Below are 17,065 nucleotides of genomic sequence, written 5' to 3'. Positions count from 1 at the left end.
AAACTAACAATTTCACCAATTTTATATTCAACATTTGTGAGATATGTGTTTTCAGTGTTTCCTCTCCATCATGCAAATGGCAGGGCTGCAATCAGTCAGTTTGTCATGTTGGAAAGCGGAGTTCACTCAGCTTCACACTATCCGGAGGCCCTGCATGGAAGACGCCAAGGTCTTGAAATCCCAAACTGTCATGGCTCCGTCAATACCAGCAGTGCAAAATTCGCAGCCACCTTGCTTGTCCACCTCATAAATAGACACTCACTGGAGGGTTGTTATTCAGGGTTGTTATTCCTGTCTCCAAGGTCCCGAGGGGCAGCCCTCTTGTCCATGCTGCAGAAGCCTTCGGTGGCAGACATGCTGCGTTGGATGTTCTATTTTGGAATGTCTCATTTGGAGACAAGGGTCAAGCAGCTGCGGTCATCATAGTCAAAAGTCACGCCTGGCATCCACAACACTGTTCTACAAGACACACGACACATTCAGGAGTGGCTGGAACCCTGTCTTCAGAGTTGAGACCCGGACTTTTTTTGTCTTTTGCATCAGCAGCAGACACCGTGCTGTCGTGGCTGACCCAGGCCAGGCGGCTCCCGCGGGCAGAGAAGCTGACCCCATGGACCCCTGCCACCAAACTCTCACCTCAGCTGGACCAAAAGGCACCTGGCTTCCCCATGGTGTGCTGGCTGGCTTCTCATCCACGTCTTTAACGTAGGCCGAAGACACTCTGCATTTCAAGGCTCACGACCCTCCTGCCAGCTGTACACTGTGGGATGCCAATCCAAGCTGGATCAATTTAGAACTGGCTTCTGAATGTGTGTGCTTACCCACCCGTCGTTTTCAGGCTCGAAGCAGCAAGCAGGAATGAGTCGCGCTCCGCTTCCCACAGCCACGGTGTCCTCCAGGGGGGACGACCGCCCAGAAGGTGGCTGCGCGGTGGGTTCCCAGGGTCACCTGGCTGGCTTTCCAGACACCGTCTTGCGCATCCAGACACAGGCATTGCGCTCTGCCCCGCAGGGGACGATGCGGTCGCCCTTGGGAGCCCAGGCCACACCCCTGAGGTGCCCGTGGTGCTCCTTGAGTTCCTGAGCTTTCGCCCACCCACTGGCTCCCGTTCGCACTTCGCGACTTGGGGCGCCGAGCGCGATCCCTCTTCCGGGCGTGGCAAGTGACTGGCTCTTGCAAAAAAACGGGTTCTCAGGGTCGTCCAAGGACGGAAAGCGGAGGGCGGGGCCGCCCCGACGGGCTCAGAAAGGAGGACTGGCAGACTCTGGTCAGTCGACGCGCACAGGCTCCGGCAGAGTATTTTGCACACTTCCACTAGGTGAGGTTTTTTTTCCCCTCCCCAAATTAGATTTAGAGCTAAGAACTCAACTCATACTTTTTATCGTTCAATAGTTTGTTTCTAAAACATTTTCGTATATTCTACTTTGCGTCTCACAGTCACCTAATTAGATTTGAAGCACACCAGAAACTTAAGTTAGGATACACCGGCTTGCATATTTTAAACGCTTAAAATACGTGTTAACAACGGAAAGATGTCATTTTCAAACCAAAAAGAAAAAAAAGCTACCTACGGATACCACGAAAATTAAATACTTCAAAGGAAAACTAAAATATTCATGAAAACAGTATTATGTCTTAAATTTCTTAGGTGTTTGTAATTTCTTCATACACACACACACACACACACACACACACACACACACACACACAATGGTGGCAAGGGTGGGGGAGGAGAGATTCTAAATTACTCTGAATGATTAGAAAATCTTCTAAAAGTTTTTTTGACACAATTTGATCACCGCAAACACTAACGTGTCCTAACGATTGGCACCCAGATGTCACGAAATGCTCCTGTGGCCAGATGGAGCAAGTTTATTCTCCAAGCTCAGAGTAAGAGTAAATGAGGATACAGAAAAAAACAACTGGCTGAGATATCCTTTCTGTCACTTCCTTACCATTTTCTGATTGACTTCACCTCTCCACATAAACCTTTTGTCTTTGGGATGCCTCTTTCATTTTTTCTTTCTTAAAACTTGTGGCAAAATATACATAACATAAAATTTGCCACCTTACTGACTTTTAAGGGCACATTCAGTGGTATTAAGTGCGTTCATATTATTGTGTAACCACCATCACCCTCCGTCTCTAGAGTTCTTTTTGTCTGGCAAAACTGAAACTTTGAGCTCATTTTAAACAATAACTTGCCATTTCTCTCTCTCTTCAATGCCTGGCAACCATCACTTTACTTTCTGACTCTTTCCGTTTAATTACTCAAGAAACGTCATATAAGTGGAGTCATACAATATTTGTCTTTTTGTGACTGGCTTGCATTGGGGCAGTATCAGAATTTCCTTTCTTTTCAAGGCTGAATAATATTCCATTGTATGCATACACCACATTTTGCTTATCTGGTCATCCATCCAGGGACACGTGTGTCATTTCCACATTTTAGCTATTGTGAATCATTGTTGCTATTTGCACAAAAAAAATCTTCCGCTTTCAATTTATTTGTGTCTCTAGATCTAAAGTGAGCTTCTTGTAGACAGTTGGACATAGTTGGATCATTTTATTTTAATTTTTACCCATTTTGACTTTATCCAATCTTTGCCTTTTTTTTTTTTTTGAGTTGGAGTCTCACTCTGTCGCCCAGACTGGAGTGCAGTGGCCGCTCCCGGCCACCGCAGCCTCGACCTGCTGGGCTCCGGCGATCCTTCCGCCTCAGCCTTCCGAGTAGCTGGAACTACAGGCGCGCGCTGCCACGCCCGGCTGATTTTCTTTGATTTATTGTAGAGATGAGGTCTCGCCTGTCCAGGCGGGTCTCGAACCCGCAAGCTCAGGCAATCCACTCATCTCAGCCTCCCAAAGGCACGGGATTACAGGCTGAGCCACCCGAGCCCGGCTTAATCTTTGCCTTTTGACTGGAGAGTTTAATTTATTTACATTCAAAGTAATTACTTTGTACAAAATAATTCTGTCATTTTGCTCTTTGTTTTCTATACATCTTATAGCTGTCTGGCCACATTGCTGTTTTGTGTGTTTGTTTAGTCGATTTTTTTTTTTTTTTTTTGCAGTGAAATATTTTAATTGTCTTCTCATTTCCTTTGTATATAGTCTATGGACATTTTCCTTGTGATTACCATGGGAATTGCATTTAACATCCTAAAGTTATACACACTAATTTGAATTTATACCAGGTTAACTTCGATAACAAATAAAATACTGCTCCTTTAACAGCTCAATTCCCACACTTTTTCAATGATTGATGTCACAAGTTACATCTTTCTGTATTATGTGTCCAAAAACATAGACTGACATGTAATCAAAATTACAATACAATAAGTTCCCTACATACGAATGAGTTCCATTCTGAGGGCCCTTTTGTGAATCCAATTTGGTTGAAGTCTAACAAAGTTACCCTAGGTACCCAGTGAACACAGTTGGCTATATAGAACTGTACTATAACAGGTTTATAAAACTTTTCACACAAATAATACATAAAAAACAAACACACACACAAAAGAAGTACGTTTTTAATCTTACAGTATAGTACCTCAAAAATGTGAGGTACTATACATGTGAACTAACTTACGTGATTGGACGTCTTTGAATGTTTGCAACTTGAAGGTTCATATGTAGAGACTTACTGTGATGCTAACTTTAATACTAACAATTGTGTGTATTGTAAATGTATTAGTCTCTGCTGGGTGCAGTGGCTCACACCTGTAATCCCAGCACTTTGGGAGGCAGAGGCAAGAGAATTGCCTGAGCCCAGGGGTTTGAAACCATCCTGAACAATTTGACGAGACCTCATCTCTCCAATAAATCAAAAAATTAGCCAGGCATGGTGGTACATGCCTGTAGTCCCAGCTACTTGGAAGGCTGAGATGGAGGGATCACCTGAGCCCAGTAGGTCGAGGGTGTTGTAGTCATGAGTGTGCCACTGCACTCCAGCGTGGGTGGCAGAGTAAAAAAATAACCACCCCTCACACAAATCAAAAAGCAAAAACAAAAAAGTATTAGTCTTTTAAATTATGTAAAAAACCAAAAACCAAAAAACCCCAAAACAAAAACCAAATAGTAGATTATGAACTGGCATTACAGCAATAGTAACTTTTATAACTACCCATGTACTTACCTTCATTGAGATATTTGTTTTTCATGTGGCTTTGAGTTACTTTCTCACATCTTTTATTTTGACCTGCAGCACTCCTTTTAGCAGTTCTTGTGTGGAGCAAGTCTAGTGATTACAAACTCCCCCAGCATTTGTTTTCCTGAAAATGTCTTTATTTTTCCCTCACTTATGAAGGACAGTTTTGCTAGATTTAGAATTCTGTTGACAGTCTTTCCTCAGTCCTTGGAAGATATCAACTGCCTTCTGGCCTTCAAAGTTTCTGAGAGAAATCTGCTGATAATCTTACTAAGGATACTTATATGTAACACATCACTTCTCTCTTGCTGCTTTGAAGATTTCCTTTGCCTTTGGCTTTCTACAACTTGAGTATAATCTGTCTTGATATGGGTCTATTTGTGTTCATCCGATTTGGAGATTTTTGAGTTGCTTGGATGTTTATATTTATATCTGTAATCAAATCTGGGAATTGTGTGGGCATTGTTTGAAGAATCTCTCTGCTCCCTTCTCTCTTGCTTATCCTTTTGAATTCCTGCAGTGCATATGTTGATCCACTTGATGTTGTCCCTCAGGTCTCTTAGGTTCTGTTCATTTATTTTCAATTTTTTTTCCTTTCTGTTGCACATACTCAATAATTCAACTGTCTTATCATCTTCAAGTTCACTGATTCTTTCTTCTTCCTTTTCAAGTTATGCCTTTGAATCTTTCCAGTGAATTTTTCAATCAGTGATTCTACTTTTCAGTCTAGTCTTTTCTATTAGGTTTTTTTTGGGGGGGGCTTTCTACCTCTTTATTTTTATTTTCGTTTTGTTTATACATCATTTTCTTGACTTTCTTCATATCTTTCTTTCGTTTTTTGAGTATCTTTAAAACAGTTGTTTTTAAAGTCTTTGTCTGGTAAATATGCCATCTGGTATGTTGTAGGGACCAGTTCTGTTGTTGTTTCTTTGCAATTTCCCATACTTTCTCATTTCTTTGAATTTCTTATGATTTTTTTGTTGGCAACTGGACATTTGAACCTAATAATGTGATAACTCTGGAAACCAGATTCTCCCCTTTTCCCTAGGTTTGTGATTTTTTTAAAAAAAAAATGGTTATAGGCTGTCTCTGTTTCAAGGATCAGTCTTAGGTGTAAACATAAGTTCTTCTAGAGTCTTTTCTGAGCCGGTGCCTTTCCCTTGGCATGCACAGTAAGTTTCTAATTTCCCCTGTATATGTGGCTACTTTTGAGTGTCCTAGTATTTAATGTCTGGCTCCCAAAAGGGGAAAAACAGAAAAATAGAGGGAGCTAAGATAAAATAAATAAAGAGAAAATGACTAATTCTTCAAATTCCCCAGAAGTCTTTCAGCCAGAGGAAAAGGAGCTTGAAACAGTGCAGGAAGGGGTGTAGCAAAGGCTGCTTGCTCTGTGTCTGTCCTTCCAAGATCAGAAACAGCAACCAGTGATCAGATGCTGATCTCTGATATTTGAAAGACAGGGTCCTTATGGTGCACCCTGGCTCCTGTAAGCAGCATGCACAGAGAGCTAAGAGATTGGGAATAGGTAGCTGCCACCATGTTAAGAGCTGAAATTGACACAAATTAACTGCAATTTACCTTCCAAGCCTTCCTTCTCTTGGAAGTTGCAAGTCTTCAATAGACTCCAGAGTTCCAAAACAGTTACATTAGAGAGATTCTGCTAGTGCAATCTAACAGATTGTTTAGGTGGGAGATGGATTTCTGGTGCTTTCTATCCTTTCATTTTTCCTGAGTCCTTTTATTTTTGTAAGATAAAAGATAACTTTCCTATTAGTTCTTTAAAAACAACAAAATGTTCTCCCTGTAAATTTCTGCAAAACTCTTAGTATCTTGTCCTTCCACCAGCTAAACAGTTTTAAAATGAATATCAAACAATATGTTAATTGGGAAAAAGAATGATTTTTAGTCAAAAGAAAGACATTTTTCATTAAAAGGTTGAGAGACGGAATGTTTTGTTTACAGATTGCAAAGCCTTTTTAAGAGAGAAACTACATCTTTTTGCAAGTGCCATTAATATTAAAGTCATGCTCTATGCCGAAGGTTCATAACATTGGCTCCATGCAGAAAAGACCCACAGCTGGTCCCAAGCCCAGAGATTTTGATTGAATGGTCTGGGATATGACCTGGGCATTGGGATTTCTAAATGTTTCCCAGGTGATTCTAGTGGGCATAGGAATCTCTGCTCTGTGCCTTCTTTCTTTCATGGCGATGGGCATGCTCCTCAAAACACGAAGATATTTTTTATGTTCTTCTTTTAGGACAGAGGTCATGATTTCTGCATGCATGTTTATCCTTACTTTACAATTCTGGGCATATTGTCACATGCTATACATACATGTGTATGTCACACTGTTGGAGCTCAGCCAGGTGCAACTGAATCTCCTTTATTCTCATGTACCCTGCCTATGGACTTGGTATGTTTTTTCTTCTAACTGTCCACACCTGCGTCTTTTTTGGAGTAGCCCAAGGCCTACTGGAGTCACTTTGTGCACAGGCACAGAAAGTAGGAAGTAGCTGGGAGTTTACATCCCTGCAGGCCAGCACTTAGGCAATGGCTGACAGGTGCAGCCAATAAAAGCCAAACTCTCCTGCTTCCAGTTGAGATAAACTGAGGCAAAGTAAGAATGTGCTGAAGCTTCTCTCCAGGGAACTTTGCCTGAGATCATACTCTTGCTTGACTTTGTCCCCTTCCCTGTCCTGCTTTCCTTTCTCCCTTATTGGTTTCTCCTAGGAGTACTTCCTGATATCTTTGTCTCAGCACCTGCTTCTGGGGAACCTAAATTGGGCCATGGCTCCATGGTGGTCCCATGGAGTAACTAACTCTAGAAGTGAGTTAGTTAAGGGAGGAAAGAGAAAATAATGAGGGAAACATGAATTGGAGACAAAAAAATGTATTCAGCAATGATTAAATATGCATCAAAGTCAACAAAAATTTTTTTCTATTTTTAATCTTCACTTGAAAGTTAAAAGATTATTTTGGGTATTTTTAAAAATTGCCCAGAGATGTCATGCAATGACTCCTGGTATTTCCATCTATTAGGGAATAGCACCAATAGCAAAATGTTTTCATGGATTTGTTCATCAGAAACACAGCATCAAATTTACAGAGATGAGTATATGTGTTCTTCCAGCATGACTTTATCAGGGAGACTGTCCCAAACCTACACATGCTAATTATGACCTTTGGTTACTAGCATGTGACAAATGATGATTGACCATGCAGGAACATGATTACATGAAAAGTCAGAGCAGACGGGGTTTTCTTCCATTCTTGCAAGGGTAATATTGGGTTACTTTTAGGTTGGTCACGGCAGCTCAAGAATCAATTGGGAACCACTTGCAGATGGAAAGACACAGTGGGTTCAATCTGATTTCTGATCCATGAGGACCCAGAAAGCTCTAACGGTTGCTTGTTTTTCCACTGAAAGCCAAGAAGCATATACTATATCAAGGTTAGATGTAACTTAAGTCTTCTTTTAAGAGGTAGTCTGAGTCAGGCGTGGTGGCCCACACTTGTAATCCCAGCACTTTGGAAGGCTGAGGCGGGAGGATCTCTTGAGCCCAGGAGTTCAAGACCAGCATGGACAATGGCAAATCTCTCTCTCTCTCTCTCTCTCTCTCTCTATTAGGGAATAGCACCAACAGAGAGAGAGAGAGAGAGAGAGAGAGAGAGAGAGAGAGAGAGAGAGAGAGAGAGAGAGAGAAAGAAAGGGAGAGAGAAAGATGGAGAGAGAGACTTGCCATATATATATATACATATATATGGAGAGAGACTATATATATACATATATATATATACACGTATAGAGAGAGATGTATATGTATAGATGTAGCATCTCTAGTGCAGAATTGAGGCCGATGGCAGCATGAAAGCAGTTCTTCTTTGAACACACTGATTCTAAGGCTGAACAAAAGGTTTCATTTTCTGGATCTGTCAGTCTGATGCCTTTCTTGACAATTAGATTTGCTAAAGAATTTTATAGAGAAAAAGAGAGAAAGAGAAATTAAGCAAAATGTCCAGATGTCATCTGTTAAAAATGCTTTATTGAGACAATAAACAAATAGCATCAACAAGTACTAAAATTTTAATTAAAATATGATTTACAATATTGCTATACACCACTAGAAGCATTCTTATTGATGAGAAAGAAGATTGCTCTGCTTGTTTCCTTAGGACACTCAAACACCCCATTTGACTTTGTGGGTCTCCCATCCAAGTCATATAATATCTTTTCCATGCCCATGAGCATGAACATTTTCTTCAACACTTTAAAACACAATGGCAGTATCAATCGTTCCCTTTCATTGCTGGCTACATCACTAAAGAGATGTATATTATGTTCTCTTGCCTTCTGTTCAGAAAAAATCTCAGTATTGCATTTCTGTCAATTCATTGATTGAAGAGCATCCGCCTCAGAATGTTGACAGCTGTTTTAGACATTTATAAAATAACTTGGATAACAGCTGCAAATGGATTGGCTAAAGGAGATTTGGAACCATGTAATTAGCATTCATCAAATGCACACATTTCCATTGAAAAACCTCTTCAACCCAAATGTTGACTATCAGGAAGCTGATGATTTCTGTTAAGTCTCCAAACAGAACTTGCTAATGCTTAACTCTCCATTAACTGATTTTAAGTGCAGCATATTAATGTAGTTACTATCAAATAGGTGAATGTTAAATGCTGTCTGTAACTAACATGACTTTAATTTTTGTCTTTTATCTGTCTATATAATCTGTGAGAATAATATCAGATAAAAAATTATAATAAACACACAAAAATTAAAAAAGATCATAGTTCATTGTGGTGGGTGATAATCTCTGAATAATATAATGCACTGATAAATCCCTTCTACTCGAGCAGATATAATTCCTCAGATATAAAGTAGAAATAAACCTAGTCACCTAAGGCACACTTTTATGTACATAAAAATATTCTAGACAGGAAACAAAAATATATATGTATTTTAGTCACCACTATACATTAAAGAGTGCATTAAAATCCTCGAAGTAAACACTCAAATATTGGTGGTCATTGTTCAGTGCGGCATGAATATGAGAGATTTTTCCTTCTTTCATATTGAACATATTGTGTTTGAACATGTAATTCTTATATAATTGAAAAAATAAACTTTATCTTAAAATGCTTTGAGTACCTAATGGAAGCTACAAGTATGCTTCGGAGCCTAGGGGCCCACTGGTCTCACTTAACTATCTTGAAAGGATCCTCAGTTTGAAAGAAACTTCCTCAGGGACTAGGTTGTTAAAGATGTATAAACACTACAGTGTTGCATAAATGTTTCAGGGCTTATAAAAGGACTAGTGTTCTACAAAGAATGGGGACCCTCAAACACAGACTCCCATTAAAAAATAAATGATTATGTTTGATATTAGCAATACGACTGCAAATCTGAATATTCACAAAGCCAGATGTTTGAGACCTAGATGAAGGATACTGCTTTTAAAGCCCACCTCTAAGCATTTCCAAATCCGTGTTTGTTCAGCCAGCTTGGTCTACCAGGAATTCACTCCCTTTTCCACCATTCTACTTAAGTCTTTCAGGGCTTGTTTTGAATGTTGTTTCTTCTCTGAAGTCTTCCCTAATTCTCCAGGGAGGTGTGCCAGGGAGGAGTGGAAAGAACTGACCTTCTTTCTTTGAATGTCTCTAACACACCGACTTGGCTCTGGCTTCCTCCTATCTTATAGACCATGAGCAGCTCTCTTGCTCTCTCTCCAGGGCATGAAGTTTTCACAGGCACACATAGTCTCCTCCATCACCCACCACAATGAACTGTAATCTTTTGTGTTTCTGTGTGTGACACTTGTATTTATCTTAATTTGTATGAGGGAGGACCCCCTCCAAAATCAGAATTTATTTATACAAAATTGTGTATTAATTTTTACATGTTTAAACTTCAGTCATTTTCAAAGGAATCCTCGTTTGGTGCAGTGCACCTCTCTAAATGCTTTTTCCACTCCTTCGAACAGTTTTTGAACTTGTCAGTTTTGGTGACTTTTATCGCTTCTGCCATTTTTTGTTTCACCTTTTCCACATGGGCAAAACATTTCCCTTTGAGGAATTTTTCATTTGGGGAAATTTTAAAAAATGTTGCTCTGGGTGAGATTGGGTGAATAGGGAGGGTGGGCAGGTTGTTCATGTCAATCACCCACCAAGAAATGGGCAAATGCTTTGAAAGAATCTCCAAGGGAAAAAAAAATTCACTGAGGCCAAGTGTGGCTTCTCACAAAAAACGCTGATACACAGATGCTGATGGGTTCCTAGAACACTTATCTAGAGGGAGAGCCTGTACTGCAAGAGGCCTGCCCTCCAAAAACTAATTCTGTGCTTTTTTTGGCCCACCCCCATACATGCTATTAGTGACTGATAGTTTTTAAAAATGACTTTATTGAGATATATTGACACACAGACTGCACATATTTAAAGCATGTAATTTGATACATTTTAATATATGCATACACCTGTAAAACTCTCACCACAATCATGATAAAGAACAAATCCATCCTACCCCCAAATTTCCTCATATCCCTTGGTAATCTTTCTACCCAGCTCTGGTGTCCCAAGCAATCACTGAGCTGTTTTTTTATCACATGGATTTTCTAGAATTTCATATAAATGAAATTATGAGAGGGGGTACTCTTTTTTGGTAGCAGTGGGAAGAGATCTGGTTGCTTTAACTGAGACAATTATTTTAAAATTAACCATATACTTTGGTATCAATGGTACATTTGTTCTTATTACTGAATCGTATTGCTTGACATGGATTAACTTCATCTGGTTTATTCATCTACTAGTTAATGGGCACTTGAGTTGTTTCCAGTTCGAGGTTATTATAAATAAAGCTACTATAAACATGTGTGTACAAGTTTTTGTGCTTTCATTATTCCTAATTAGATAAATATCTAAGAGTGGAATGGCTGGGTCATGTGGTAGATGCACACTTAACTTTTTAAAAAACTGTCAAACTGTTTTCAAGTAGTTGTGACATTTTACATATCTACCAGCAGTGTGTGTGTTGCTCTGGATCCTTGCCAACACTTGCTATAGTCAATCTTCTCACTTTTAGTCATTCTAGTGGGTATGTAGTGGTGACTTGTGGTTTTAATTTGCAGTTCCCTAATATTGAATGATGTTGAGCATCTTTTATATGCATATTTTCCATCTGTATAACTTATTGGGCTAAGTATCTGTGCAAATCTTTCCCTTGTTTTGAAAATTTGTCTTCTTAATTTTGAATTGTAAGAGTTCTTTACATATTCCTCATACAAGTCTTTGCAGGACATATATTTTTTCAAATAATTTCTTCTAGTATGTGGTTTGCCTTTTAATTTTCTTAATATTGTTTTTTGAAGGCCAAAAGTTTTATAAAGTCCAGGTGTTTTTATTTTTCTATGTATGGTTCCTACTTTTTTGTGTCATAAAGTTTAAAAACTTTAGCTGGGTGGAGAGATATATACCTGTAATCCCAGCTACTGGGGAGGCCAGGGTGGAAGACTCACTTTAGCCCAGGGGTTTTTGTCCAGCCTGGGCAACACAGTGAGACTCTTGTCCTTAAAAAGCAAGCAGGCAAGCAAGCAAGCAAGAAAAGCAATAAGAAGGAAAAGAATTCTTTGCTGAATCCAAGACTACTATGGTTTTGTTTTGTATTTTATTTTAGACTTTTTTAAGTTCTTGCTCTTATATTAAAGTATACGATCCATTTCACATTAGCTGTTTATAAGGTGTGAATACAAAGTAAAAGTTAAGGTTATTTTTTGCATATGGCTATCTAGTGGTTCTTGCAATCATTTACTGAATTAACATGGTACTATTGTTAAAAATAAATGTACCAGGACTTCCGGCAAGATGGTGATGGGGCAGTTTGATCCATGAGACCCTCCACAAAAAAGAACACATATAAAGACGCTTGCGCCGCCACCCTGCCCCTGCCTGAGGCAACCCATGGCTCCAGACTGTGAAGCCCCCTCCCAAGCACGCGCGACTGAAACTGTCACCATGGCTGCCACTGCCGCGCTCCAGAGCCAGGCTCATGGGAGCTCCTCCTACACACCATGAAGCTGCTGCTGCCACCACCGTTACCATTGCCTACTCCCACCTGCCCTGGGCAGCCTCCGACTTCTGACCAGCCCAGCCTGCATTGCCTAGCAGTCTCCAGCTGCAGCGGAAAAAGAGATCAGCTGGAGTGGTGAGACCAGCTCCACCAGCTGGGCTCATCTCCCAGCTTGGGATCCAAGGTAACAACATCAAAATGGAAAGGACAGAAGCTCCTACCCCTTGCTAAATAAACACAGGCCAGATCTGAGTGGCAGATTTGGCAGGCAGCCCAGATCTGAGCCACCCTCCACAGCAGGCCAGGGGCAACTGACCCTAACTGTGAACAGATCTAGCAGCCTGCAATGACAGCTAGAAATCAGAGCTGAAAGGACATTGGACTTAAAGGAAAAGCCTCAGAATGTGCTTGGTTCCCTGTTTTAATTTTTTTTTTTTATTCTTTGCCTGTTTGTCTTACCCATCCTGTTTTCTCTCTCTTCTTACTGTTATCAATAGTGTTCTCATACTTGCTTTGGTTCTGTTAGTTTACTATTTTATTTTATTTTTCTCTTTAGATCCCATCTTTGTATAGGGAAATAGCACACCAATAAGGAGGTTGGTTATCTTGTATGTTTGTATGATTGTATGTTTTAGTTTTTTCATGTGGTTGTTGGTTTGTTTGTTCTTGTTGTTTTTCTTTTTACTCGTATTGGTCTCTGTATCTCTTTTCATTTGTTAGTCGGTATGTTTGTCTGTTTTCCCTCTCACTCCTCTCTCTCTCCATCTCCCTCTTCCTGCCACTCCCTGCTCCATTCTTTTCCCTTTTTAAAAAACTCATTTTGCTTTCAGGGAGTAAACCTATAACCCCACTGCATGGACAGATTGCAAGGCAACGGGAAGTGGGTTCCAGATATACCTGTCGATGGATACTAAGATCTGCAGATAGATTTTGAATCACAGCTCCCCCTCAATTAAATCTCAAAACTGCAAAAAGGATCAACCCCAACCTACAGTCCAGCTCCAGAATTGAACAAAGTCAGAGGATATACATAAGGAAGAATAGGAGATGGAACAAACAGAAGTAAAAGCAACCCCTCCACCCATGAACAACAGAATTAAAGAAGATGGTGGGGGGGAGGAAAAAGTGGGAAGGGAAATCTACACAAATGAAGAAAAACCAAAAGAAGAATATAGATCTCACACAGACCCCTGGGAGGTCAGACACAGAGAAAACAGACTTTGGATCGCAAACAATGAAGAACCCCCAGAATGGGGTCACATACAGCAAATCCAGACATCAAGACATTAATAGAGAGAATAAAAAGAATTGAGGAGAGACAAGAGGAAAATAGGAAGGAGCTGAAAACTGAAATAACAGCAGTAAAGAAAACAGTGATTGAAATAAATAACAAACTAATAAGCATGGAAAGCAGAATTAGCCAAGGAGAAGAAAGAATCTCAGAGCTTGAAGACCAAAATACAGAACTAACCCATACTGTCAAAAACATAGAAAAGAAACTTAAAAACATAGAAAAAAACCTTCAAAAGGTGAACAAGTACTTCAAGAGACTGAACCTAAGAGTAATTGGACCTCTGAGGCAGAGAGACAGAGACCACACTGAAACAAACATTCCATAAAATTATTCAAGAAAACTTCCCTCATCTCATCAGTGATGCAAAAATTCAAACACAAGAGATCCAGAGAACCCCTGCAGGACAACAAATGAGAAGACCAACTCCCAGAAATATAATAATTCTCCTAAACAAAGTAGGTATAAAAGAAAAATTCCTAAAGGCAGCAAGAGAAAATGTCAGACTACCTACCAGGGAAGGCCAATCAGAATAGCAGCAGATTTATCTACAGAAACCCTTCAGGCTAGGAGAGCTTGGAGCCCAATCTTCAGAGTTTTTAAAGGTAAACAATTTCAAGCAAGAATAACCTACCCAGCCAAACTAGGCTTCATCAGTGAGGGAGAATTAAAATCTTTCCCAGACATCCAATCCCTAAGAATTTATGCTGTCTCCAGACCACCTCTACAAGAAATGCTTAAGAAAGTATTAAACACAGAAGAAAAGGAGAAAAGAAAGACAATATTCTTCACAAGAGTGCAGGGAAAAGATGGATAACACACATGAATCAACCCAAAAGCCAAAGGAAAGACAACAAATAAACAGGAACAACAACAACTCTATAAGAATAAACCCCCAAATTTCAATAATCAACTTGAATATGAATGGACTAAATACATCACTGAAAAGACTCAGAATGGTCAACTGGATAAGAAAACATGACCCTATTATCTGCTGCATCCAGGAGATTCATCTCACTACAAGGGACACACACAGACTCACAGTTAGAGGATGGAAAGTGAGTTTCCAGGCAAATGGATCACAAAAGAAGGCAGGAGTTGCAATCTTAATATCAGACAAAACAACCTTTAAACTATCAAAAATTTAAAAAGATGCAAAAGGACACTACATAATGATAAAAGATTCAATCCATCAACAAGAAATATCCATCCTAAACGTATATGCACCCAGCACAGGAGCACCAGCATTTATAAAACAACTACTAAATAAACTAAAAAAAGATATTGACTCTAACACTATTATAGCAGGGGACTTAAATAACCCACTGACAACTCTAGATAGATCACTGAGGCAAAAAATCAACAAGGAGATCCAGAACCTAAACTTGACACTTGACCAAATGGACTTAAGGAATACCTACAGATTATTCCATCCATCAACCACAGAATATACATTCCACTCTTCACCACATGGAATATACTCCAAGATCGATCACATCCTTGGCCATAAATTAAACATAAACAAATTCCATAAGGTTGAAATCTTGCCATGCACATTCTCAGACCACAGTGGAATAAAAATAAATATCAAAACCAACATTTCCCCAAAGTCCACAAAGACATGGACACTAAGTAGCATGATGCTAAACAACGACTGGGTCAACACTGGAATCAAAGAAGAAATTGAAAGATTCCTGGAAACAAATGAAAATGAAAAAACATCTTACCAAAACCTCTGGGATGCAATGAAATCAGTTTTAAGAAAGGAATTTATATCTCTACGAGCACACATCAAGAAAATGGAAAGATCACAAGTGGAGAGCCTAACAAATAACCTAAGGGAACTAGAAAGAGAAGACCACCAAAACCCCAACTTTAGCAGAGGGATCTAAATCAGAAAGTAAGTGCCCAAATATGGGACATGGAAGACAAAAGTATCATAGAAAACATCAACAAAACAAAAATCTGGCTCTTTGAAAGAATTAACAAGATTGATGGGTCCCTAGCCAGAATGACCAAGAAAAAGAGAGAAAAAGCCCAAATAAACACAATCAGAAATACAGAAGATCAAATCACAACTGACCCCAACGAAATACAAAGGATCAGAGATTACTATGCACACCTATATGGAAACAAACTTGATAACCTAGATGAAATGGAGGACTTTCTGACATCACACAACCTCCCCATGTTAAAACAAGAAGACACTGAGACACTAAATAGACCAATAACAACCCAGGAAATTAACTTTGTCATATGAAAACTACCAACCAAAAAAAGCCCTGGAATGGATGGCTTTCCAGCAGAATTCTACGAAATGTACAAGGAGGAGCTGATACCAATCCTATTGAAAGTATTCTAGGCAATTGAGAAAGATGGAATTCTCCCCAAATTATTTTACGAAATTAACATTCACTGATACCCACATTGGGTAAAGATCCAAAAAAGAAAGAGAACTACAGGCTAATATCCCTTATGAACATAGATGCAAAAATCCTCAACAAGATTCTAGCAAATCGGATCCAAAAACACATCTAAAAAATTATCCATCATGACCAAGTAGCTTCATCCCCAGGATGCAGGACTGGTTCAACATTCACAAGATCATAAATGTCTTAATACATAATACATAAATACATCAACAGATGTAAAAACAAGAACCAGATGATTATCTCATTAGATGCAGAAAAAGCGTTTGATAAAATCCAGCATCCCTTCTTGATAAAAACCCTCAAACACCTAGGTATAGAAGGAACATACCACAAAATAGTAAGTGCCATCTATGACAAGCCCACAGCTAACATATTGCTAAATGGACAGAAACTATAAACATTTCCCCTGAAAGCTGGGACAAGACAAGGCTGCCCACTCTCACCCCTCGTGTTCAATATTGTGTTGGAAGTCCTAGCTAGGGCAATTAGACAAGAGAAGGAAATCAGGGGTATTCAAATAGACAAAGAGGAAGTCAAGTTATCCCTCTTTCCTGATGATATGATCCTATACCTTGAAAATCCAAGAGAATCTGTCAAAAACCTGCTTGCACTGATAAAGAACTTTGGCAAAGTCTCAGGGAACAAAATAAGTGTGTAAAGGACGGTTGCATTCCTATATACCAAAAACAAGCAGACAGAGAGCCAAATTAAAAGCACTTTCCCATTCACAATAGCCACTAAAAAAATGAAATACTTTGTCATCTTCCTAACCAGAGAAGTCAAAGACCTTTACAATGAGAACTACAAAACACTGCTCAAAGAAATCCGAGAAGACACAAACATATGGAAAAATATTGCATGCTCATGGATAGGAAGAGTCAACATTGTTAAGATGTCCATCCTACCAAAGGCAATCTACAGATTCAACGCAATACCCATCAAGTTACCAACACCGTTCTTCTCGCCGTTCTCTGAAATGACAATACAGAAATTCATATGGAAACATAAATGACCACGAATAGCCAAAACAATCCTTAGCAAAAGAACAAAGCAGGAGGTATCACCCTTCCAGACTTCATACTTTACTCTAAGGCTACAGTAATCAAGCAGCCTGTATTGGTAC

This window comes from Carlito syrichta, unplaced genomic scaffold (genome assembly GCF_000164805.1).
Source record: "Carlito syrichta isolate Samal-C Ts95f unplaced genomic scaffold, Tarsius_syrichta-2.0.1 Scaffold95855, whole genome shotgun sequence".
Classification (NCBI taxonomy): Eukaryota; Metazoa; Chordata; class Mammalia; order Primates; family Tarsiidae; genus Carlito; species Carlito syrichta.
The sequence above is the reverse complement of the archived record's forward strand: the minus strand, read 5'-3'. Positions refer to the sequence as shown.